The 27,274-nt window shown below is 35.6% G+C and overlaps 1 pseudogene; it reads left to right on the forward strand.

Moving 5' to 3' along the window:
* On the forward strand, positions 1–26,452 carry LOC132659722 (frizzled-3-like; annotated as a pseudogene).
* The last annotated feature ends 822 nt before the right edge of the window (positions 26,453–27,274 follow it).

Below are 27,274 nucleotides of genomic sequence, written 5' to 3' on the forward strand. Positions count from 1 at the left end.
CACATCAGACTTTTATAATTATTTTACTATTTATTTAGAAGATTTTACAGTGGTCTTTTAAGAGAAATTTCTATTTATATATTTAAGATATGCTTCTTTCCCTTCTTGTAGGTTAGTCAAATGAGTCATCCAGATTTGATTCTCTTTCTGATGAAATACCTGATGGCTCTCGTAGTTGGTATTCCTTCCATTTTTGGGGTTGGAAGCAAAAAGACTTGCTTTGAAGGGCCAGTATTTTTTTTCATGGTCGTAGGAAAAAAGAGTAAGTTGAAGTAAATTATCATGGTGTTCACAGGCTTCACATTTACATAATTTTGTGTATGTGTGTTTCCTATGTTGAAACAATTTGGACTTGGAGGAAATATTCCAACAAGATTATAACCTCAGCTGCCACCAGGTATGATTAAATCTTAAACCTAAAAACGTACTCAGAAAAGATAGCCAAGTAGAACCAGGCTTAAGGCCTGTTCCTTACTAATTCAGAATATTTGAGGGAAAGCCAATCTTTTTAAAAAAAAAAATCCAAATTAGAATCTTCTTAAAATTAAAATCAAATGAATGCTTTTATATATATATACTTATTTAATCTTTTTGACATTTCTGTGATGATATGAAAACTGATTCACAGACAGGCTCAGTGCCCTGGCTAAAGTCACACAGCATTAGACTTCTATTTCCAATTGTCCATTGTTCTTCCAGGTTACACCATAAATTATTTAAAGAGATAACATGTTATTTTATTCTAAGTCATACACATTAAAGCCAAAATAGTAAAATGACATTAGCAGATAAAAGGAAATATGTTAAGGATGTTATTTTTATTCATAGTTGGCCAAATAGCATGTTAGATAGTCATGGTAAGATATAAGATTTGGCCATATTTGAGGAATCTTTCATTTTTTGACCACTTAATTAATAGAACAAAATAAGATCCTGCAGTATTCACAAAGGAACAGATGACTTCAAACTTTTTACTAAGTATAAAGCTAATATTTATACTATATTTGAATTATCACAAATTCTAAGTTAGTGGGACCCATGTTCTTATGATTTTATTTAACCCAGGTTACATGGAAAATAAATTTTGGGAAAATTAATTTCTATAAAAGTCTTTAAGATTATATGTAAAATGTTATTGTGTTTTGTATGGGTTAATGTACTTTTAAAATAGATCTTAAATTACCGCATTATCAGAATCTTGTGTTTTCTCAATTATCACTGATTAGCAGCTTCTGTTACACAGATTAGATTGAAATCTATAAAAATCACTATTTTAAAATATACATTCCTTATTACCATATCTGAGACTACTGCTCTGTGATATCAGACAATGCATTTCTCCTTTAAATGCAATTTCATTGGGCAGAGAAGGAAAGAAGGGGAAAGGTTAATTCAACAATGACAAAAATGTCTTTTCTGGGAATTCATCCTTTGAGAAAGACGTTAATGAGTGGTTGCTATGTGCCATCAACTACTTGGTGATGCCACAGGTTCAATAGCAAACAAAATAAACCAAGTCCTTGATTTCTGTGGAACAGCCTTACTTGGGATATTTATCTGTGTATTCTTTGAAATTTTTAAATGTATTTTAATCATTGTATACAATGATTAAAAACAAATGAATGCCTATATATATATATATATACACTTATTTGATCTTTTTGACATTTCTGTGATGACTAGTATTATCATCTCTGTGTTAAAGATATGAAAACTGATGCAGAGAGAAGCTGTGTGCATACATCATTTTAATCATGTATTTTAATCACAGTAAAACATAATTCTAAGGAGAGGGTTTGAATTAGCATTCCTGGTCACCTTTGGGGCACACACAAGCCACTCAGTCACACAGCAATTCTGTTGTGTTAGAAACTCCAGATGGGGCTAAACTAAACCAACTGGGGACTCATCCCAGTTATTTGGGGGATCCTGACTGGGCCAGAATCCTTTTGAAACTGGTTAGACCTCCTCCAAACCCTTCCATTTGGTTTTCTGGAACCATGGACCACCCACTTCCCTGACTCAACAAAGTCATTATGGCCCTCCTAGCTGGGACTGTGCTCTGGGCTAGAGAGTTATTCCTCCAGAGTGTGAGCAGCCTCAGTCATTTCTAGCATTTGTCTGGTTGAGCCTTTGAGAAATGACTAGAAAGTAACCATAATAATGGTTTCCAATCAGTTGAGCCCACTTAATACTCCAAGCACTGTTCTAATCACTAAATCATTTAATTCTCTAGACAACCTTGTGAGGAAGATTGTCGTTTTACAGATCAGAACATAAAACCAAGCTTCAATAGCTAGTGAGTGGTAGAACTGAGATTCAAACCCAAGCGGTCTGATTCTAGCCTTTAGTCTTTACTGTTAACTCCTCTGTTATACTGTGCTGTTGAAAGACTGGCTTCTAAAATTATGACAGCCAAATTAGTGTTCTTTCTGTCAGTGAAGCCACATTTAAGATTGCTTATGCTAATTATTCTGACACTGGTTGAAATATTTTTAGAAATCTTGTTTTGAACTTATCTGGGTCATACCACTTAATTTTTTTGGCCCCCCGTTTTCTTATTTGTGAAATGAGGAGACAGACCTTCACCATTTGAAGGTAGATTAAATTTTTGGAATGACCAGAAGTCAGTTTGAACCAATTTTAAAAAATAAGTTTAGAAAATAAATTCATCAGTCCAGAGCAACTTTGGATGAATGTACATGTGCACAGGGCCATTGGTGACAGAAGAATAAATGTTGTAATAACTATATTTGAGTTGTTCTTTCTTCTGTCTAGTTTTTGATACTTTCAGGATATATGTAAACATTATGTTTTATCATTACTTTATGATTTTCCGGGAGCCAGCATGGGGAATCCCACCCGTGGCAAAGGTCATAAGGAAGGAGGCCTGGCAAAAGGCAAAGGCTGAGATCAGGCCTCAGCGGTACCCCTGGATTTTCCTGAGCATCTACCCCCAAAACCAGAGTTTGCCTGCTTTATTGTACTGTGCTTTCCACTCTTCTGACATAACAGGGGGCTATCCCTGACCACCTTTCTCTGGAAAGAGTTAACTTAGAGCTCCAGTTAACAGTCTCCTGCATATAAAAGGAGTGTCTCAGCTCAAACCTCTCTGATGGCTGTCTAACTTGCCTGACAGTTAGAGACTTTTACAACTTGTGATTGTTTACAGCCCCTCAACCACGAGAGGCATGCAGCTTAAAACATCTTAAAGATATAGAGCCTTTTCTAAAGAGCTAAGAATTACATTGATGATGGGTTTTCATTGCTGAGTCAATGACTGCTGCCCGGCCTCCATATTCTTTATCTTTTAGGCACCTGAAGGATATTAATCAATGTCATTGGGATATAGAAAAAGGAATATAGTAGTTTTGGTGTTAGCAACACTAGACTTTTGAGTTAATGAATTTTCTCTTTGTTATAAATTTCTTTGTTATACATTTATTTGTTATAAATTGTTGTGTCCTTGCTATATAAGAATGTAACTTTATTTAGTGCTTTATGAGAGTGGCACCAGACGTTAGTAAGAACAACACTTTTAAGCAAATAAGTTTTTCTGGTTGACAGACCCTTATCAGAAAAGGGCCGTAAAATGCTAATAGGCCTCCTGGCCAGAAGATGATGTAAATCACCTAAGACTTGTGTAGACAGCTAGGTATGCAGAGAGAAAGCCTGGTCTTGATAGAGTCAGGGTTGCTGACACTGCATAATTTTGTATTATCCACTGATCTCTATGTACAACCAAAAGTATAAAAAACTTTCCCGGACAATAAAGGATGGACCAGTCACTGGAAAGACTGGTTTCCCTCGTGTGGTCTTTTCTCCTTCTTTTCTTTTCTGGCTGAATTCCCATCTGGAGCGTGGAGGCTCTCCATGTCTACTTACTTGCCCTGGCTTCTAAGACCCACGTGAGAGGGAGCCCAAGGCGGGGCACCCTCTGGTATTCAAGCGGGCACCAGTGGCCTCTGTAGGTGGTGCAATTTTCTTGTCTTGAGACTTTTATTAGCTTTCCACATAAACCAAGTTATTCAGCAACTTTTCTCCACTAATTTTCCTACTACACTATTCTTTCCTAATTTCTCTCTATATTTCTAAATAAATAAGTTTTTCCTCACCGACTCCATCCTCGCTTCGAATTCCCTGGATCCACCGGGGCTGGACCCCGGCAATGATTAACTTTGAAACATTTAAACTTAAGTTTTATCCCCAACTGTTGTTTTGCTGTATGACTTTTGAAAAGTTCTTTAGTCCCTTGTGACCTCACTTTCTTCATCTATATAATGGGGATCACAATATTTACTCTTGAAGGATATCTACCCCATAGAAGTGTCTGTTTGGGAGTTAATCTCTATAATAAAAACATTATTAAGGAAGATTAACAGAGACTATATGTAAAACACTTAGCATTATGCAGGTACTCAACAAATACTAGTCTTCTTTGAGTTCTTCTATCCCAGCACTAAAAATAACAATGGCAATAACAGCAGTGATTCTTTTCTAATTTGAAAACTTAGATTATATGCACTTTGTCAATTTATGATCTAATCTTTACATGTCACAACTTTTTAAAAAATAATATTGTCTAATTTTAACTTTATGATTCTTATAGTCAGTTATTTACCCAAACTGATACACTGACCTTTGCACCTGTTTAATTGGCTCTTTAATTACCATTTTGTTCATCAACATCTGCTTTTAGTCTTTTCATAGCAGTTAAAAACTTTAGCTCTGGACATAATTCATCTCCTTAATTCTTTTTTTCCTATGCCTTTATTATGTCTGGGACTTCATTGTATGTTTGCTTAAACTAATTTTTCATATGTTTTGTTCTAGTTAGGTCATGTTTATTCAAGCACTAGATAACAGCTTCTGTCGTAAAATCAACTTGTAACCTAAAAACAACTGCTCTTACAAATTAAAAAATGAGTCTATGCCATGATGAGACCTCCACTACTATAAACCATGCAAGAAAATAATATTTTTACTTTATAGTAGTACCTTTGCAATATTTCAGTGTCTTCAAGAATGATTAATTTCTTTGGCCAAAAGGGGGTTTTTAAAAATGACGAAATTGTATGCCTCCATTTTATGGATGAGGAAAATTAAGAAAAGAGGATAGTGACTTGTCTAAGATCACATATTTATTGATAGAGTTGGAACTAAAATCCTGAGTTCCTCATTCGAATAAGAACCTCTTTCCATCATACCAGTTTAGGGGACAGATTGACACCGATTTTTGTTTTAGTCTCTCTTCTGTCAACAGTGTTACCTTATATCTGTCCTATAAAGATATTGTTCGAAGAGCTTTTTTTTTTTTTGAAGAATAATATCAGTCTGTCAAAATATTGTTTTTGGTCTCTAGGGTTGTTATCTTACACTTAGTATTTTGTTATCTATGATAGTGAACGAGAGCCGACAGGTACTCCTGGAACCTGAGGGATACAAATAGTCCTATGATAAGGAAATCAAGAGGAACTTCCACTCAAGGGACATCCACACATGCTTCTTCAATGCAGTTGGCCATGGTGGATGACCAGAGAAGCAAAGCAGGGAGTGTCCACAGCAAAGTGAGCAGCGACTATGGCAGCCTCCACAGGTCCTGTGATGGCAGGTGAGTTTTATCGGCAGCTTAGTTTATATCATGTGCTGGGTTAGAGTCATACGGCGTCTGAAGGAAGAGCAGTCAATTCTGAAACAGAAGTTGATCATTATTAACCTTTCTGAACTTTGCCAGGTTCAGTTGTCCCAGATTATGGTTAGACTTAATGGCAGCCAGACGAGTTTAGACGCGATACAGCGAGCAATGTGGAGTCATTGCTCATCAGAGAGAAGGCAGAGTAAGAGTGGTTTTTTAGTAAGAGTAACTTAGCAAACAATTATGGAATACCTACTGTGTCAGACATTGTGTGAGTCTCTAGGAATACAAAGCTGATTTAGGCATGATCTTTGTTCTTAATAAGCTCGAGAAAAATAGGGTAGTCATTATTTGTGTTGTGTTAAAAGCATGGGGTCTAGAATAATAAACCTCAGTTTCCTTATCTGTAAAATGGAAATAGTAATAATATCTGTCCCTTAGCAATGTTATAAAAAATAAATGAGATAATATACCTAATTGCTCAGAATAGTGCAAATGTAATGGTATAGTCCAGAGGTTGTCAATTTTTCTATAAAGAGAAACATAACTAATATAATAAATATTGTATTATAAATAAAATAACATAATAAATAACTTTAGGCTTTGTGGGTCACATGGTCTTTGTTGCCACCATTCATTTCTGCTGTTAATACCATGAAAGCAGCCATAGACAGTATGCAGTCAAAATAGGAGTGGCTGTGTTCCAGTAAAACTGCTTACAAAAATAGGAAGGGGCCCGATTTGACCAGTAGGCCGCAGTTGGCCAACCCCTGTTTGGTAGCATGGACAGGAGGTGATTAAATCTGGTGAGAAGGAGGTGGGAGAAAGCGTCACAGAGAATGTCTGAGAGTGGGCAGGATATGCTTTCTTGTTACATTTGATGGTAGAGACACTAGAATTAGAAACCTCTTAGGAGCTCTGCAGTAATTCAGTTAAGAGATGATGGAAGTTTAGCAAATGAAGCAACTGACACACAACTAGTCTCAAAATTATATGAGCAACTTATGCAGCTCAATTCCAGAAAAATAAATGACCCAATCAAAAAGTGGGCCAAAGAACTAAATAGACATTTCTCCAAAGAAGACATACGGATGGCTAACAAACACATGAAAAGATGCTCAACATCACTTATTATCAGAGAAATGCAAATCAAAACCACAATGAGGTACCATTTCACACCAGTCAGAATGGCAGAGATCCAAAAGTCTACAAGCAATAAATGCTGGAGAGGGTGTGGAGAAAAGGGAATCCCCTCACACTGTTGGTGGGAATGCAAACTAGTACAGCCACTATGGAGAACAGTGTGGAGATTCCTTAAAAATTGCAAATAGAACTGCCTTATGACCCAGCAATCCCACTGCTGGGCATACACACCGAGGAAACCAGAATTGAAAAGACATGTGTACCCCAATGTTCATTGCAGCACTGTTTATAATAGCCAGGACATGGAAACAACGTAGATGTCCATCAGCAGATGAATGGATAAGAAACAATGGATATACACAGTGGAGTATTACTCAGCCATTAAAAAGAATACATTTGAATCAGTTCTAATGAGGTGAATGAAACTGGAGCCTATTATACAGAGTGAAGAAGCCAGAAAGAAAAACACCAATACAGTATATTAACACATACATATGGAATTTAGAAAGATGGTAATGATAACCCTGTATGGAAGACAGCAAAAGAGACACAGATGTTTAGAATGGACTTTTTGACTGTGGGAGAGGAAGAGGTGGGATGATTTGGGAGAATGGCATTGAAACATGTATACTATCATGTAAGAAACGAATCGCCAGTCTGTGTTCGATACAGAATACAGGATGCTTGAGGCTGGTGCACAGGGATGATCCAGAGAGATGATATGGGGTGGGAGGTGGGAGGGGGATTCAGGATTGGGAACTCATGTACACCCGTGGTGGATTCATATCAACATATGGCAAAACCAATACAGTATTGTAAAGCAAAATAAAGTAAAAATAAATTTTTAAAAATAAAAAAGATGATGGAAGTTTATGAAAGAGCAGTGACAGTGCCAAGAGAGTAATAGCTGATCTGAAAGATATTTTAAAAGAAGAAATGAAATGATAGGAGTTAGTGATGGATTACAACGGAGAGAAGGAATGTGCCGAAACAGATTTTTTTTTAAGATTTCTAAGCTTGGGAACCTGAAAGAATGAAAATTATGATGACTGAAATTCTCTATTCTGTGTTTCTGTGGCTGTCCTGTATCCTTCCAGGCTCATTCCAGCCTTTCTTTCAGTCTTCCCTGTCCTTGTCATGTAGGATATGATTCCTAGATGTACTCTCTTTAGAATGTTAGAATATTTAGAATGTTCAGAATCTTTCCTTGTTTGTCCTCTCAACTTGCTTTCTTTTGCCTTCTAATTTGGTCAGCTTCTCTAGGTTTTGAAAAGGAGCAGCCTTTGACATGTTTTCCATCTTGTATCCATTTCTTTTTTCCTTGCAAGATTTTTGAAATATTTTGAATATTTCCTTTCTACCAATTCCATCCTTCATTGTATTTCTGGTCTTTTTCACCTTCTTACCCCACTTCTAACATAACCAATGACCTGTTTTTAAACTATCAAAGATCCTTTCCCTTTCCTACCTTTTTCCTTTCATTCAGCACTCCTAAGTTAAAAACATTCTTCTAGGTGCTAGAAACACAGAGATGGAAGACAAAAGAGTAGTAGGTATGATAAAATCATACATAATGTACTTTGGGATTCCAGAGAAGAAAGCCTTTTAAGTCACTGTGGAAAGTCTCGTTCACAAACAAGGTAGTACTTTAATTTGACTAGGGTACAGAGGAGGCAGTTGGAAATCTCAGACAAGGAAATAGCACACGCAGAGGCAAGGAGGACAAAAAGGCATTTAGGTATCAGGGCCACCATAGGAGATGAAACATGCTGAGGAGGTCGGGGTTTTTTTCCCCTAGAGCAATGAGAAACTATTAAAAGACTTTGAGCATTGCGGTAATAAAATCAGACTTGTGTTTTAGGAAGATCACTTTGACAACAGCATAGGAGAGGAGGTTGTAAGTAAGGCCAGTTGGGAAGTTTCTAGAGTAAAATTAGAGCTCTTAACTTAAAACACTCATATAGAGAGAGGAAACAAGAGAATCTTTCAAAATACCTGCCTCCATGAACTGCTAGCTCCATTTGGCGCTAGTGGTAAAGAACCCACCTGCCAATGCTGGAGATGTAAGAGACATGAGTTTGATCCCTCGATTGAGAAGATTCCCTGGAGGAGGAAATGGCAACCCATTCTTGCCTGGAGAATCCTGTGTACAGAGGAGCCTGCCATGGGGTCACAAAAAATTGGACATGACTGACATGATGGCATAGAATGGCTCCATGAACTGGCTTTCAGCAGTATTTGCTATTTGACATTAGCCTTATCCTTTTCAATAAGGAATGAACAATTATACTACAACTCTTATGCATGTGGCATTCTGTGTATTAAGAGATATACAGAAGAAAGCTAAAGTATAATTTCTGCTTTCCAGGAGAATAGAACCTTACAGGAAAGGTAGGACATAACCAATTAAAAATAGTTTAAGCTAGCATATAATTAAAACTGTGAGTATTAGAAATGATCAGTGTTAGAGAACTTCAAATGATCAGATTGGCTCCTCTGAAAATATTTCAGAGATAAGTAGGGTAAGCAGATGGTAGTACAAGTAATGAGTTCATATTGAGCAGAGAACTTCTGAAGGGAGTAGCTTCTGTAATCTAAATGAAATTAAAGTTTAGGTAAGAGCTTATAATCTTTAATATAAGATAGTGGTAATTAAAAAGCTGTGAGATGGAATTCCTTGAAGCTTAATAGAACAGGATATACCAAGAACAAGATAATCAGTCATCATCATTTCAGTTGCTCAATTGTCTCCAGCTCTTTGTGACCCCATGGACTGCAGCACGCCAGGCCTCCCTGTCCATCACCAACTCCCGGAGCTTGCTCAAACTCATGTCTGTCGAGTCGGTGATACCGTCCAACCATCTCATCCTCTGTTGTCCCCTTCTAGGAGAAGAACAAGATACAGTAATGAAAACAATACAGTAAGAATAGCCTAGCATGTGATTCAGAGAAAATGCTTATAAACACATGAAGGTCTCTATGAAAGTTTGGTGTCATGGAAACTAGGCGATAGTGTATGACCTCCTGCGATGACCTTTCTTATCTCTCTGCTTAATTAAAATCACACTCATCCTTTAAGTCCTGCTTAATTCCCATACCATGGCAGCTAATTAATTGCTTTTTAAACATTCTTTGAGTGTGACCTATTAGTACGTTTTTTTTTTTTTTTTTTCCTCAGCTAAGTTTGCAGTTTCTGGAGAATATGAACTTGCTGACAGATATCTGTATATCCCTTGACAGTGTCTAGCCCTGTGTTGTTCTTTAGTTGCTAAGTCATGTTTGACTCTTTGCGACCCCGTGGACTATAGCCTGCCAGGCTCCTGTCTATGGGATTTTCCAGGCAAGAATACTGGAGTGGGTTGCCATTTTCTTCTCCAGAGATTCTTCCCAACCTGGGGATTGAACACATGTCTTCTGCATTGGCAGGCAGATTTTTTATCACGGAGCCACGACGGAGGAAACAAATAAATCTGTCAAACAACTTTAGAAATAATTTGGGCATGCCATCTCATGGATATTTCTTTCTGCATCAGTCAGTTTCCAAGTTTACACGTTAGCACTATATTTTGGCCATGGTTTTCTCATCATCTCATGTTATCTTGACTGTAAGATTACACATATGCACACATATCTGCTTCTCAGTACTCACTCTAGTTCAGATTCCTTGATGGATAATTACTGATCTCAGTGCTACGTACAATAAAATAGACTTAGGTAAATATAGTTAGATGAGAGGATATAGAAAAGGAAATGGATGAGCAGCTGAGTGAAATTTGAGAATGAGTGGTTAGTTTAGTAAGTAGGTGACATTTTACTGTATAGTTGAGTCCTAATTATCCATGGCAGGTGGTTCATATGCTAGAATTTTGTGGATAACCATATATATTTCAGTTAAATAGACATAATTCAGTTTTTTCTATGAAAAAGGTATTCTTTGAGTCTTATTCACTAAATTAAACTCAAAGATTTAGGTTTCAGTTTTAGAAAATGCAATTCATATTTTTAATTACTTTGATATCATCATATTTTGCTTTTTTCATTTGCCATATTTACTTGAATTAGATACTTATGAAGTCATCAAGAGGTGAAAGTTCTCCAAATTAGCTAGCTAGTTAGAAAAGTTTTCCGTTTAGGGCAATAATTATTATGTAAAATAATTATTAACTAGAATAACATGCTTATTCTAAGTTCATTATCTTAATTTGAAACATTGTAATTATTTAATCAAAACTTACAAATCAAATTTAAAACCTTTATGTTCTGAATGTGAAGTCTTTTAATAAATAAAAATTAAATGCTCCTTTATCCATTAATTTGAGGGATTTAAAAAATATTCTAAAGGTAGTTTTTCATTCTTAAATTTTCTTTTTTGCTTTATTCAGACAGGAGAAGAAAGACATGCTTTCTTTTATCATTTTAAAAGGACTTCATTTTTAAGCTTGGTGCTCTAATGAAAACATTGTTTGATAAGCACTGCTATATAAGACTGGATCACCTCAGTAGTATATGAATCGGTCATTATAATCTTTAAATTTTACAAATGATTCATAATGAGTCATGAAATTTGTTATAATCATTAACTGAGGGAAATGGTAAATTGGTATTTTCTGACAGCCAGTAGGTCTTCAGTTGTTCATGACTAGTTCTTTTGATGACTTTTAGAAAGGAAAAACCTGCTACCTCCTTTTTATTTTTAGAAATACTACTAAAAATTTAATGTATTAATTATATTTGATTGTTTTCTTTGATTGTTGTTATTCTAAATTAAATACTTTTTACAAAACTGTGTTTAGTTATACAGGGGCTTTCCTGGTGGCTCAGTGGTTAACAATGCACCTGCAATGCAGGATACACAGGAAACACAGGTTTAGTCCCTGGGTCAAGGAGATCCACTGGAGAAGGGCATGGCAACACACTCCAGTACCCTTGCTTAGAGAATCCCATGGACAGAGCAGCCTGGAGGGCTACAGTCCATAGGATCACACAAAGAGTTGGACATGAGTGAGCAACTTAGCATGCACACACATATAGTGTAAATGACTGTGAGTTTTCTTAGCTCTAATGGGGACTCAGTGAGTCAGAATCTCAACAAAAGAAAATTTTAACATGTCTCACTGCTGCCTTTCAAGATAAATAGAATGATGGAGAGGACGGCCTGCGATGAGCAATGGAACCCAGTTGACACACTCAAAAGCTGCATCTTGGGGAAGGGATGAGGAGAGAATTTGCTTTACAGGTAGTTAATTGAGCTATTAACTGGGCTCTCTGGAAGGATGCTGTTCACACTTAGCATCATCATTGCTTGCCAACTCCCTCACTTTTTTAATGTTCTGTTAATTTCTCCTCTAATTTCATATGCTCCCTTTTCCAATCCCAGGGTTGTAGTGAAATTGGAGTTTGCTGCACCATGACTATCACCATTCTTCTAGATTGCCTAGGACAATGCCATATTTCTTCTGTTCTTATTCTTCCTCTCCTGGGACCTACCTCACAACCCAAAACTTATTTGAATGAGAAAAATATCCTTACTTAGCGTAGTTTTAGATCAGTTAGCTCTGCCTAACTTCAGCTTCTGTCTGGTTGCAAGGCATCACTTAATTCTGAGCCTAAATAGTAGATTTTTTTCTCCCTTTTGTTTGGCCATCTGAATAATCCAACAATGTAAATCATGAAATTATTTTGTAAATCAGTGTTATTTTCATAAAAAATTTTAGTATTATTTTCTAATGTGTTCTGTTACCTCCTACATTAGGTATACTTCCTGCAGTTACAGAGGAATGGAAGAGACTACCTCATAGCAGCATGTCATGACTTACAGATCACTCCAGGCACAGTAGTTCCCATCAGCTCAATGAACAGTCACGACATAGCAGCATCAGAGATCTCAGTAATAATCCTATGACTCACATCACACATGGTACCTGCATGAATCGAGTTGTTGAAGAAGATGGAACCAGTGCTCAAATTGTGCTGTCTAAGGTGGAACATTTGTGCTGTTTAAAAAGATTTTATTCTTTGCCTTTGCATGACTGATTGCTATAACTCAGTTATGATGCTTTCAGTCAGGTGCAGATTGTATCCATTGAAAAGTAAATTTTTGCTTTTTATATTGCATCAAACTTGGAACCTCAAGGCATCCAAAATGCTAAGAATGATATGATCACATAGATAACTCTTATTTCTAGGTGATGAAATAATTATTTGTCTGGTAAGCATTTTTATAAACACACTTGTTTTATATTTGGAAAAATCCCAAATGTATGGTGACTGCTTTATAGTGAACTTTCATATAATATCAACTAGTTGTGAGGTAACATTCTGGTAGTTAGTTCTGTTAATAAAGCAAAATTTCAGAATTAAAATTTTCTATGCAAGGTTTATTTCTCAGATGAATAGTAAGACTTTGTAGTTTTCTTTCCACTAAGTGAAAAAGAACTGTTTTTATTTATTTATTTATTTATTTATTTTAAAGAACTGTTTTTAAACTGTAGGAGAATTTGATAAATCAGCAAGGGTATTTTAGCTAATAGAATATAAAATCAACTGAAGAATCTGATTAGTCTACTGAGACTCTTTTGAAATTCTGTCAAAATAGTCTTTATCCAGAGAAATACAGGAGTAGAATTAGCAACAGAGTAAAAGCAGAGATGGACATTTTTTTCTCAGTAATTGTGCTGTTTTTATTTAGTAAATATTACTTTTACTGGCTGTGTTTTTATATTGATAACATCCATATGCATGACAGAAAATTTTTACTTTTAGCCATTTTTTCCCATGTAGTAGTATTGATTTGTAGAGAACCTCATATTCAGATATGTTCTATGGAAGCATATAAGATAAGCATCACACACTGTAAGCCTTTTTCTAGTAACCATAATTACAAAACAGCAAAGTGTTTCCTCTGTATCTGTTATTGTGTTTTTTGCAGTGAGATGTAATTTCGCCAAAGCTGCCAGATGTTGGTATCCAGGCCCCTCCTATCAGTGGACTTGTTTCACTTGCATTGCCCAGTAGCCAATAAGCTATAGCTTTTGCCCCACACCCATATCTTCAGATTCTGGGTCATTCTTCTTTACAATTGAAATATATATATAATCCTAGTACACAGTGGTGATTAATTTGGGATATTTGAAATTCATTGTAGCTTAATGAAGCATGATTAGTCCTGCTGTGAAGTATCTTTTAACTTTAAAAATATCAACTCAAAAATCTTTGACATTTTGTCTTATAATATTTAAATAACTCATCATAAAAATTGTAAACTGTATTAGGCATGATAATGATCAGAAGGGAAAGAAAAATTTCGTAAAATGCTGGATGTGTTATGTAGACAAGCATATTTAAACAAGCCATCCTCAACCCTGACTGCTGTTAAGAATCACTTGGGGAACCTCGGATGCCTGACACCTTCCTCTCATTGAGATGAGGACTGGTAGTTTTATACAAAGCTTCCCCAGTGATTCTAATCTGCTGCAGGCCTGACTGCAGGCTGTTTGAAACTAACTTGCCCCTGCTGACAATGTGATGGCATCCTATCATATCATATCATATCATATCATGAAAACCTAGCTGGACACAATGTAAGGCTTTTATATCCATTACCTGACTGATCTACAACTGGAATTCTGGACCCCACTTCTAAAAATTCATACTCAGTAAGTTAAAGGTGATGGTTCAGTTCAGTTCAGTTCAGTTGCCCAGTCGTGTCCAACTCTTTGCGACCCCATGAATTGCAGCACACCAGGCCTCCCTGTCCATCACCAACTCCCAGTGTTCGTTCAGACTCACATCCATCAAGTCAGTGATGCCATCCAGCCATCTCATCCTCTGTCGTCCCCTTCTCCTCCTGCCCCCAATACCTCCCAGCATCAGAGTCTTTTCCAGTGAGTCAACTCTTCGCATGAGGTGGCCAGAGTACTGGAGTTTCAGCTTTAGCATCATTCCTTCCAAAGAAATCTCAGAGCTGATCTCACTTAGAATGGACTGGTTGGATCTCCTTGCAGTCCAAGGGACTCTCAAGAGTCTTTTCCAACAGCACAGTTCAAACGCATCAATTCTTCGGTGCTCAGCCTTCTTCACAGTCCAACTGTCACATCCATATGTGACTACTGGAAAAACCATAGCCTTGGCTAGACGGACCTTAGTCGGCAAAGTAATATCTCTGCTTTTGAATATGCTATCTAGGTTGGTCATAACTTTTCTTCCAAGGATTGTCTTTTAATTTCATGGCTGCAGTCACCATCTGCAGTGATTTTGGAGCCCCAAAAAATAAAGTCTGACACAGTTTCCACTGTTTCTCCATCTATTTCCCATGAAGTGATGGGACTGGATGCCATGATCTTCATTTTCTTAATGTTGAGCTTTAAGCCAACTTTTTCACTCTCCTCTTTCATTTTCATCAAGAGGCTTTTTAGTTCCTCTTCACTTTCTGCCATAAGGGTGGTGTCATCTGCATATCTGAGGTTATTGATATTTCTCCCAGCAATCTTGATTCCAGCTTGTGTTTCTTCCAGTCCAGCGTTTCTCATGATGTACTCTGCATATAAGTTATCTTTAAAAATCTATCGTCGTAAAAATGTTAATATCATAGGTGATTCTTATGCAGATATCCAAGAATCAGACTTTAAAAAATATTCTAGACTCCAGAGAGGTCTGGCTTTGCCATGTGCTAGTTTTTGACCTTTTACAAATTAATGTCTCTGAACCTTAGTTCCCTTGTTTTTGAATGAAGATAGAAAATAAATACCTACCTCACAAAGTTGTCAATAGGTATCAGATGAAAAATCATATAAAAGCTGAAAGCTCTTTGAAAACTTTAGTGTTATGAACTAGAAGGGATTAAGATTATTGAGGACATAAGATATTCATTTGAGGACTACCATAGTGCAGTCTTTGACATGTGTCAAAGTCTTGAATTCATGGGGAGTTTTTCCTCTCCTTCTTTAAAACAAAATGTACCCAGAAATTTGGTGTTGGAAAAGCTTTCATCAGGCACAGAAATCAGTTTTCTGATAATAATAATTTGTTTGCCTCTCATGTTTTTTTCTTTCAAAGTACATATTTTTTAATAATTATTATTAATTCTTCATAAGATATTTGAACATTTGGCGCAAATGCTTTACTTTTTCCTCCATGCTCATTGTCTTTCTCCTTGAAACTGGAGTTAATACTCAAGACAAGTAGAGTCTGAATTCCCTCACATCTGACAGTAGACCTTTACTCTGAAGATCAAATTAGTAACAACTCATTTATGAATAAGGCTTTTGTCAGAGAATTTCTCCTGAGAACAGCATAAAAGACCAAAACAAACATTCAAACACAAAACTAAGTTAACAGAAGGTACCAGTTTGAGCTCAAAGATGCTGTCATTCATTGCCATCTGCATTATATCATCAATTGCCAAAATGTTCATTGGTTTCTTTGTGGGCCAAGTATAGACAGGTCAGTTGGTCAGTCGTGTTCGACCAGGCCTACCTGTCCATCACCAACTCCTGGAGTTTACTCAGATTCATGTCCATTGAGTCGGTGATGCCATCCAGCCATCTCATCCTCTGTTGTCCCCTTCTCCTGCCCCTAATCCTTCCGAGCATCAGGGTCTTTTCCTATGAATCAACTCTTCGCATGAGGTGGCCAAAGTATTGGAGTTTCAGCTTCAGCATCAGTCCTTCCAATGAACACCCAGGATTGATCTTCTATAGGATGGACTGGTTGGATCTCCTTGCAGTCCAAGGGACTTTCAAGAGTCTTCTCCAACACCACAGTTCAAAAGCATCAATTCTTCAGTGCTCAGCTTTCTTTACAGTCCAACTCTCACATCCATAGACAGTTAAGTGAACATCAGTATGAAAATCTTAACCCTTTGCTTCCTGATTTTTAAATACTCATTTGTATCTTCTCTTTTAATCTGTTGATATATTTGTAAATGCTTTATTGGCCTTTCAGTTGCCTTCACTGTCTTAGTTTTGCATCACAGAATTTACTTAATATTGTTGATCTATTGTTTTAAATAACAGTATTTAATTTGAGTTGTGTTATTTATCAAACTAGTGCTCCGAATTAAAACTTTTTTCTTTAAAGAGACAATTGAAGAACTATATTAAAACAACAATTTCAAGTCTCAACTAGCTTAAACCAACTTGAACAAGTCCGGACAGCTTTCTTACCATATGTTTAATTTGTGTTGTGATTGGCAGATGATAATGTTTAGTATTTTATTTGTTCAATTAACAACTGAGAAAATAATAGTTCTCTCTGAAATGTTAACATATAACCAAAAAGTTTTCGAAAAGTACTCTGATTTCAGCAATATTGTATTGAATTTTTTCAGTGATTAAAGCAAACAATTCAAAGCAATATTTAGCTCAAAACAATAGTTAGTTTCAAAGAACAGTTAATAACTCAGAAACTAGAAGAGGGCCTGGTAGGTTTTCAAAAAATATTTAAATGAGTGAGTATTATGAAACTCACTTTAGTAGTGATAGTCTCAGTTCAAAGAAGTTTGAAGAGTCTAAATTTAAGCTAAGTTAAATGAGTCTCTGCTTTTCCAGAATAATATGTGGCAAGTAATAATCAATGAATTGCACCAAATAAAGTTTATTTCTCCTAGAGTAACAGCACATATTACTATTTAAATTAATTATATATGCAAACTTACACTAACACTTTATATTAATTTAAAAGGTGAACAGATTTTAGAAGTACGTAGGTTCTTGTTGGTTTTATGTGAAATTATATCTTTGTATACTAGTTGGGTGAATTAATATTCGAGTGAACTTTTATTAATGATGATTTTCTAAACTGTTTCTTAGAGCAGATTTAAGAAAATTCTAAGAATCTCTTCAAATGAGTAAAACTAACTACATTTTAACCTACCTCATTAGTTTCTTTGTGATAATAGCTGGAAATAGCTAAAGTTGTAACTTTATTGGTGTAGACTATATCCCATGAAATAAAAGGAAACACTTAAATTTTTTTGATGAAATAATGGATCATTGGCTGGAGCTTAGAAAATGTTAACATACCAAATTTTCACTATGATGATATTTATATTGCTTTTGACATGCCAAAGGTATACTTATATATTATCATACTTGGATGACTAACATAGTCTAGTGTAATGAAAATTGCCCTGGGCTTGGAATTCAAAAGACCCATAATAATAATGTAAACTGAACAGGTCATTTAATTTCTCTTTGTCTCAATTTCTTTGATGTAACATGAGGATAAGGTAATTTGGGGCTCTGAGACCTGCTTTACAGGACATTGTGAGGATCAAATGAGCTAACAAGAATTATACTGTTCTTTAAAAAAACACTGATAGTATTTGATTTTGTTAGAATTTGGGGGTTACAGAAAGCAAGCATAGTGGTATTGACCAGTAAAAACAGAATAGGTGGTTAGGCCAATATTCATTTGACACAGTCTTTAAATCAGCAATCCAACTGATCCGTTAAAAATGAGATTCTTTTTCGAGAATGACTATGCCCTTAGATTGTATTGGCCCTTTATTATATGTTATACCAGAATATGCTCTGAAAATTTACATGGTTGAATTTATAGGTCACTTTCAACAGAAATTTGGGGATATCCATTATATGTCTCCTTTGATATGAAATGAAACTACATTAGTTTGGCAAGAAAAATATAAAGAGAAGTGTAGACCTTGTTATTTTTTTTCCTTTGAGGTCTTTCATATGCCTAAATACTTCCAATTAGGGACAATTCTTTTTTATTAGTGATTACTGTAACTTATTGGTTTTCATCATGACAAAAATTTAAATTTTAAATGATACTATTATATTTGTATATGTTTTTTTTTTCCTGCGTCAGACATAGACTGGCAATTTAATTCTTACATGATAGTATACATGTTAGAATGCCATTCTCCCAAATCATCCCACCCTCTCCCTCTCTCTCTGAGTCCAAAAGTCCGTTATACACATCTGTGTCTTTTTTCCTGTCTTGCATACAGGGTCGTCATTGCCATCTTCCTAAATTCCATATATATGTGTTAGTATACTGTATTGGTGTTTTTCTTTCGGCTTACTTCACTCTGTATAATCGGCTCCAGTTTCATCCATCTCATCAGAATTGATTCAAATGAATTCTTTTTAACGGCTGAGTAATACTCCATTGTGTATATGTACCACAGCTTTCTTATATGTAATTTTTTAACCTGCATGAAGTTAAGGATTTCTCCACTCTTCCACACATAAACACACAAAAAGGCATTTTTATAGAACTTAGATGTACAAAGGAACTCACGATTCCTTTAAACTACTTTTATGCCTTTTTACAACTAAGGAAACGTGTTTATGTTTAATTCAGGTATGTTTCTTAGTAGCTGTCTGATTTTATACATTATTCTTGTGTCATTTTTATGTTTTTTATGAAAAAGTTATGTTGATATCTCTTCATATTTTAATTCACTTCAATTCTGTTATGCTCCAATTATATGATTTTTGAGAAAGAAATGGGAAAGTTAAGCAACCTTTGCCTACCATCTTATTGTAATTACTCTCCTGGATTTTTTCCTAATTTAAATTCTATACTTCCTTAATAGCCAAATTGAGAGGATTATAATAATTTCTCTCAAGATGCAAAGTCTTCTGGGAAAGAGAATATTAAGGTTTATCCAAAACCAGCCATCTTTGTAGACATTCCTATTTGGTTGATTTGTAAAGATTTAATACAGTAAATTAATAAGGATATTTCTTATTCTGTGATCTCTAATTAGAAAGTAACATTTTTGTTGCCATAAAGATAAAAGAAAGTAAATTTTCACTTAAATTCACTTTCAAATCCCATGCCAGTACAACATTACCTCCTATAAAAGAGAGTAGTTTCACCTACTTAAATGTATTGAAGAATGGTTTCCTTCAGAATTTTTTTTTTTTTTAATAATCACTTTTCTCAGGAAATCTGTTATGTCCTTTCTTGGACATTTTCACTGGTGTGATTTTTTTTTTTTTTTTTTATCATTTCATTGGCCACTGTCAACAGTTTTCCTTGATCAAGAGAAGCAAGTATTACCTTAGAGTAATTCAGACCTTGAAAATTCAGTGTTTCATTATTTTCATAATTACTGTTTGTTAATAACATTAATTTTTATAAGAGTGATATTTTTCAAGCATTTTATCATATTTCCTGTAGTTCAGTTAAGTTCAGTCGCTCAGTCATGTCCGACTATTTGCGACCCCATGAATCGTAGCACGCCAGGCCTCCTGTCCATCACCAACTCCCGGAGTTCACTCAGACTCACATCCATCAGTTCAGTGATGCCATCCAGCCATCTCATCCTCTGTCGTCCCCTTCTCTTGCCCCCGATCCCTCCCAGCATCAAAGTATTTTCCAATGAGTCAACTCTTCACATGAGGTGGCCAGAGTACTGGAGTTTCAGCTTTAGCATCATTCCTTCCAAAGAAATCCCAGAGCTGAACTCCTTCAGAATGGACTGGTTGGATCTGCTTGCAGTCCAAGGGACTCTCAAGAGTCCTCCAACACCACAGTACAAAAGCATCAATTCTTCGGTGCTCAGCCTTCTTCACAGTCCAACTGTCACATCCATACATTACTACTGGAAAAACCATAGCCTTGACTAGACGGACCTTAGTCAGCAAAGTAATATTTCTGCTTTTGAATATGCTATCTAGGTTGGTCATAACTTTTCTTCCAAGGAGTAGGTGTCTTTTAATTTCATGGCTGCAGTCACCATCTGCAGTGATTTTGGAGCCCCCCCAAAAAGCCTGACACTCTACTGTTTTCCCATCTATTTCCCATGAAGTGATGGGACTGGATGCCATGATCTGCATTTTCTTAATGTTGAGCTTTAAGCCAACTTTTGCACTCTCCACTTTTGCTTTCATCAAGAGGCTTTTTAGTTCCTCTTCACTTTCTGCCATAAGGGTGGTCATCTGCGTATCTGAGGTTATTGATATTTCTCCTGGCAATCTTGATTCCAGCTTGTGTTTCTTCCAGTCCAGCGTTTCTCATGATGTACTCTGCATATAATTTAAATAATCAGGGTGAGAATATACAGCCTTCACGTACTCCTTTTCCTACTTGGAACCAGTCTGTTGTTCCATGTCCAGTTCTAACTGTTGCTTCCTGACCTGCATACAGGTTTCTCAAGAGGCAGGTCAGGTGGTTTGGTATTCCCATCTCTGTCAGAATTTTCCACAGTTAATTGTGATCCACACAGTCAAAGGCTTTGGCATAGTCAATAAAGCAGAAATAGATGTTTTTCTGGAACTCTCTTGCTTTTTTGATGATCCAGTGGATATTGCCAATTTGATCTCAGGTTCCTCTGCCTTTTCTAAAACCAGCTTGAACATCTGGAAGTTCATGGTTCATGTATTGCTGAAGCCTGGCTTGGAGAATTTTGAGCATTACTTTACTAGCATGTGAGATGAGTGCAATTGTGCGGTAGTTTGAGCATTCTTTGGCATTGCCTTTCTTTGGGATTGGAATGAAAATGGACCTTTTCCAGTCCTGTGGCCACTGCTGAGTTTTCCAAATTGGCTGGCATATTGAATGCAGCACTTTCACAGCATCATATTTTAGAATTTGAAATAGCTCTACTGGAATTCCATCACCTCCACCAGCTTTGTTCATAGTGATGCTTTCTAAGGCCCACTTGACTTCACATTCTAGGATGTCTGGCTCTAAATGAGTGATCACACCATCGTGATTATCTGGGTCATGATCTTTTTTGTACAGTTCTTCCGTGTATTCTTGCCACCTCTTCTTAATATGTTCTACTTCTCTTAGGTCCAGACCATTTCTGTCCTTTATCGAGCCCATCTTTGCATGAAATGTTCCCTGGTATCTCTAATTTTCTTGAAGATATCTCTAGTCTTTCCCATTCTGTTGTTTTCCTCTGTTTCTTTGCATTGATCCCTGAAGAAGGCTTTCTTATCTCTTCTTTCTATTCTTTGGAACTCTGCATTCAGATGCTTATATCTTTCCTTTTCTCCTTTGCTTTTTTCTTCTCTTCTTTTCACAGCTATTTGTAAGGCCTCCCCAGACAGCCATTTTGCTTTTTTGCATTTCTTTTCCATGGGGATGGTCTTGATCCCTGTTTCCTGTACAATGTCATGAACCTCATTCCATAGTTCATCAGGCACTCTATCAGATCTAGGCCCTTAAATCTATTTCTCATTTCCACTGGAGGATGAGCTATATTTTTATTATAGCCCTGGGATTTTTGTTATATAAGTCAGCTTGTTTGTATTGCTAACTTGCAATTATTACTTTAATTGTGTTGACATGCTTTTGACATAAAAGAAAGAACTTTAGAGCTTAATAGTTTCTTTTTTCTAAGTTGGCAGATTTTTTGAATGCTTAGTAAAAATACATTATGTTAACTTTTCAATCTGACAGAACTTTGTATCAGAGGGCTGATTTGTAGTGTTGCCTCTGATTTCAATGAGCTGTGCAACTTTGCAATTTTATCTCTTGGGACCTCAGTTTATCTATCTGTAAGTGAAAGAAAAAGGGGATTAGACCAGGTCGTGTCTCAGATTCCACCTGTCTCTGGTTTGGTTACCCCTTGGTTATTTTATAATCATCATCTTATTCTTGTTATTCCTCCTGTGAACTCCATTTACTAGATCAGCCTGCAGTGTTAATGCAAGTTGTATTTAAATTGATAGGATTCAGTTATGTTGCTGATTTTGTTTTTAATTCTTGATTTTAGGTAATTTTAAAGGAGAAAAATTATATTACAGATTGTAAAAGTAAAAAAAAAAAAAAAGGTTACAAATGATCAACATGACCTTTTTTCCTCCCAAGGGAAAAATCTCCTGAGGAACCAATATAAGTACCTTAAAACTGATGTACAGAAAAAAATAACATCTAAAATTTTGTGGTCTTTGTTCTTTTAAATATGAGCATAGCAACTTAGGCTAAACTTTAAAACAAAATGTATTAAGGTAAAATTAGTAAACAAAGCATATAACAGTTATATGGCCCATATAACTCATTAAAAAGCTATTAGGTTTGGCTGACATTAAAATAATTATAAAATACAAAAAAAAAAAATTTGAGGACTGGATTGAAATTTGTCTGTTCAGTAATTACCCGTAAGCTGAATTCTTAGATTCTTTGTGTAACTACAGTTGCCAGATTGCCATGAGCAAGTGAATGTCCTGCTTTAAAATATCTTTGGAGATAAATGTGGTTTGTTTTATTTTTTCAGTTCTGCAGAGGATGTTTCTGTGAAGGCTTTTTCTGTAATAAAATGTAGAGATTCTATTCCATCTCTCGACTGAGTTCTCTTGTAGATTTATTGATAATTACATTCTCTGAGAACAAGGCCATTGAGGTTCCTATTACACTTAAAGATCATTGTCTTTGTTCTAATTGTCTTCATTAACTCCTATCAATCTCTTGAACCCCTTGTCTGTAGATTCACAATCTAGGTACTGGGTTTGGTGTCTGGTGGGTAGAGAAGAGTAATGGAAATGGATACAGGAAGGTGCACTGGTTTCTGATTTAATTTGTTTGGCTGTGCTTGATTCCTTGTCTTTGGTCAGTTCACTGGATCAGGCAGCTCTCCTGACATCCAAAAGTTCAATTAGATACCCAGCGTCTCATTCACACATTGCTATATTACAGTGTTATATTAACCGCCTGTTAAGAATACCACCACAACTTTCTTTTGTGTTTTGCTATTATATTTGTTAAACCTTGAGTCTGAGGTCTAAACATTTCATTGAGTATTTTCTGGGTTTTGATAATGGGATATATAAGGTAAAACAGATAATCCTAGGGTGGTTTAATTTATATTTATCCACCCACCATTTTTCTGTTTTTCTAAATGACCCCTCCTCAGTTTTGAAAATTAAGTTTATAAATATCTTCCATCTCTCCCTTAGCCCTGCCTCAGATAATTTTTCTTTGAACTACTCTTGTTTGCAGAAAGGTTTAATATGAAATAATTCTGTGTTTCTGAGACAAGACCAATGCAGTAGTTCTTTACATTGAGCTGAGGTGAACATGTACTTGAAAGTGTTGCAGTTTCTTAATATGTGAACTTAAAATTATTTTTTTAATCATGAAAAGGACTCTGTGATTTGAAAACATTAGTTTGGAAGTTCTCTTGTCATCAGGTGCTATTTCTACCTTAGCTGTGAATTATCATAATAAATCTGAATTCTTTATTTTTCATCTTTTTTAAAAAGTTAATGCCTCTAGAATGATCCCATTTCACAAATCTTTTTTTTTCCACAAATCTTTAATACCAACTTCAAACAACTTTTCTGCTTTTATTTTAAAATTCCAGACTCTATTTTTGTTTTATTTTTTCACTGAAGTTTAAACATATTACTGTGTGAAGGAGTGACTGCAGTTTGAACATTAACTTTGGCATGCTAAAGAGAGCTATACCATCCATAGTCGCTTTCTCCCATTCCGAGAAAGAAAAGTTTGTTTGTCACTTAAAAGCTGTTAAATTGTCTTATTTTTATTTGAAAGAGCTATGGAAGCTGTTTCTTTTCATTTAAACTTTTTAACAAATGCCAGCTTTGCTATATTTTAATCTGATAGTGAATTGGGATTATTTATGTAAGTATATACATGTATAGTTTATCATAGTTAATAGTTATTTCACTTTCTGTAATATATGATACCTGAAGCTCACATTTATTTAATGTGATTTTTTTTGAGCCCCTTTTTTTGTTTTGTCTTTTATTTTCTTAGTGTTACACATTATTGTATATGTTAAGTCATCATGGTCATCTCAGTAGAAAGCTCTTGAGTAGATGGTTTTTTTGTTTTTGAGAATCAGCCCAAGGAGATTCATATTATGTGGCCATAGCTAGGTAATATTATTCTGAGCTATGTGAAGTTACTGGTTTTGTTGATCAAATGTTAGCAATTTCATAATACATATTCAAGAAACAACCAAACAAAAGATCTTTTAGAAGAGCTATTTCAACTTCCCAATTCAACGCTTTAAACAGACCTACCAGAGGCTTTATGAAGATTCAAACTACAGATAAACAGAGGCCTATCAAGAAAATTCTGCTTTGTTTTGCTGTTAAACTGCCCAGTTTTCAAAGGTGTTTAATCAAAATGACTTCAGTAATTGAAGCAAATATCTTTTGGGGATGCTTAAGGTTTTCATTAAAACTGTAAGTTTTTCATTAAATCTGTATAGTTTTTCAGCTTTCATTCACTGAGATATTGTCATATATCAAAGGATTATTCTGAATATCATTTGAAGGCAAAATAACTACCCCCCGCAAATATCTAATATGGACTCAATTTTGCCAGCTATAGAATTCTGTCTTCTTAGTATACTTTCTAAAATAATAATATTATGTTATGTAGCCTACAAATTTGCCTAAACATGCCATTTTAAAGATTTTCTTTATACCTGTGTTTCAAGTTATAAGAATTAAAACGTATGAGTATGAAGCTCCTACATAGGAAATCCCCAAAGTTAAATAGAACTGTGTTTTGAAAGGTTGCGGATTGGGTTGTTCCAAAGTCAGACTATATCTCCTCATATATATAATATTATGAATAATAAGGGTAGCAGATAGCCAACAAGAACTGACCTGATGTTCTCCAAAATTAACCTAGGGGTCTTTGTTTGGAATAAAGTGTTCGTGACTATAGCTCTTTCACTCGTTTTCAAAAAACAAATACATTGTTGTTAGCACAGATGACTGTCAATTAGTAGAATAAATATTTAGCTTTAAAACAAAAGTGGAAATAGTTCAATCCGTGTTGGTGAAACTATTTTGAGACAAGAGACTTCACTTAGGTGACTTAAGTTGGGAATCTGTTCCTCTTTTGAAGAGCCCATGTGATGACTGAAAGTGCTGTGTGTTTTCAGTGACCTTGAGGAGGGAGCCAGTCATTTCTTCTTAAGGGTCATAAGAAGTAGGGGCCTTGCTGATCTCATGCTTTTCAGTTCAAAAACTGTGTCCAGAACATCTTAGATATCCTTCACCCACATTGTTCAAAGGCTGTCTATTTCAGTCTCAGTCTACCCTACCTTCAGCTGAGCCTGTCTTCCAGCTCTGCTCCCTCATACTAAATTTACAGGTGGGCATTCTCCATTCTTTTTTTTTTTTTTAAGTCTACTCATTTTACTGTTATGAGAAATGACCACCACCTTCTCCATTTTTCAAGAAATATAAAGGTAGAAGAGATACTTCTTTTTCATTATTTTTAAAAGCTATGGTTTTTGAACTGCTGGAACTCAGCAGTTTAGTTTTTAGACCCTAATCTGAATTACGTTGATGGAGGTGATCCTAAAATTGATCTAAAGTTTTGATCTTGCTTTATCGTATAAGCATCCAGTTAGAAATTGTGCTGATGAAGAGTTGTATTTTCTGGCATTAGTTCTTCATGTTTCTTTTTTATGTGTTTAAAATCGATCATTAATTTCCAAACGAGTGGAGAATGTACTGTTGTTGAGCTATATAGAGGGCAAGTGTGCTTGATTACAGCAGGAACTGTTTTTTCATATTAGCTGATGTGCTTTGAACACTCTGCTCTTGTAGATTTGTTTTGTTTACAGTAGACTGATGTCAAGTTTTTGTAAATGTTTTTACTTAAGCACTTTAACTATGATTGTACAAACTGATTTTAAATGTAGTGGTTGTATATTTTGGTTATAAATTGGAAATTTGTAATAAAAATGAAATGATTTGTTCTCTATCTTGTCATCAGTACCCGATTGAGTGTAATTTTCTACATCATCTATCTACACTGCTATTTTTTAATTAGGTTCCATATTTTATGTTTTTCTAATTACTATTTTTTTTCATTCACAATAGCATAGACTCCACAGTAATCCGGAATATAGATACATCATTCTGTGTCATATCTCTGGAATATAGCTACATCATTCTGAATGCTATCTCATCTGTATTCACTATTATACCCCCATGCATATCACTACCAGGTACATAACAGGAGAAACAGATGAATGCATTAAAGTACCTATATCAATTTCCCCAATAGGAAGTCCTACTGAGAGGGTAACAGGCAGGAAGGCCAGGGGTCTCCAAATGGAGGAAATAGCCTGCAAGCGTCAGACATTTTTCTCTCTTTTAAGTGGCAGGAGGAAACAAGCTAGCGATATTTTTTCCTTCTCTATACAAATTTAAAAGGAGGTTTCTCTTAAAATTCTGTGTTGCCATGACTTCTGGTTTCACCTGAAGTTAACTATTCTCAAACCTAGAGATAACCAATGCCTTTTTCTTATGGGAATATTTATCTTAAGCGATGCTAACATACTATGCACCTACCCCAAACTCTTGTCTTCAAGTTGGTTCGCCTTTTGGCTCAGAACCTACTTGATAAACCAGTATGTTATACTCTGATGTTGTTCCTCTAATCTGTGTAAATGAAACTATTTGTGTGGTGATCTGCCCTTCTTCAAGATTCAAGTTAATCATTTTATGGCCCAAGATACACCATTTGGTGCCAAGATTATCTCAAAATACATCTTATGGGTGAGGGGCCTGGTGCCATTCT

The sequence above is a fragment of the Ovis aries genome, chromosome 4 (assembly GCF_016772045.2).
Source record: "Ovis aries strain OAR_USU_Benz2616 breed Rambouillet chromosome 4, ARS-UI_Ramb_v3.0, whole genome shotgun sequence".
In the NCBI taxonomy this organism is placed as follows: domain Eukaryota; kingdom Metazoa; phylum Chordata; class Mammalia; order Artiodactyla; family Bovidae; genus Ovis; species Ovis aries.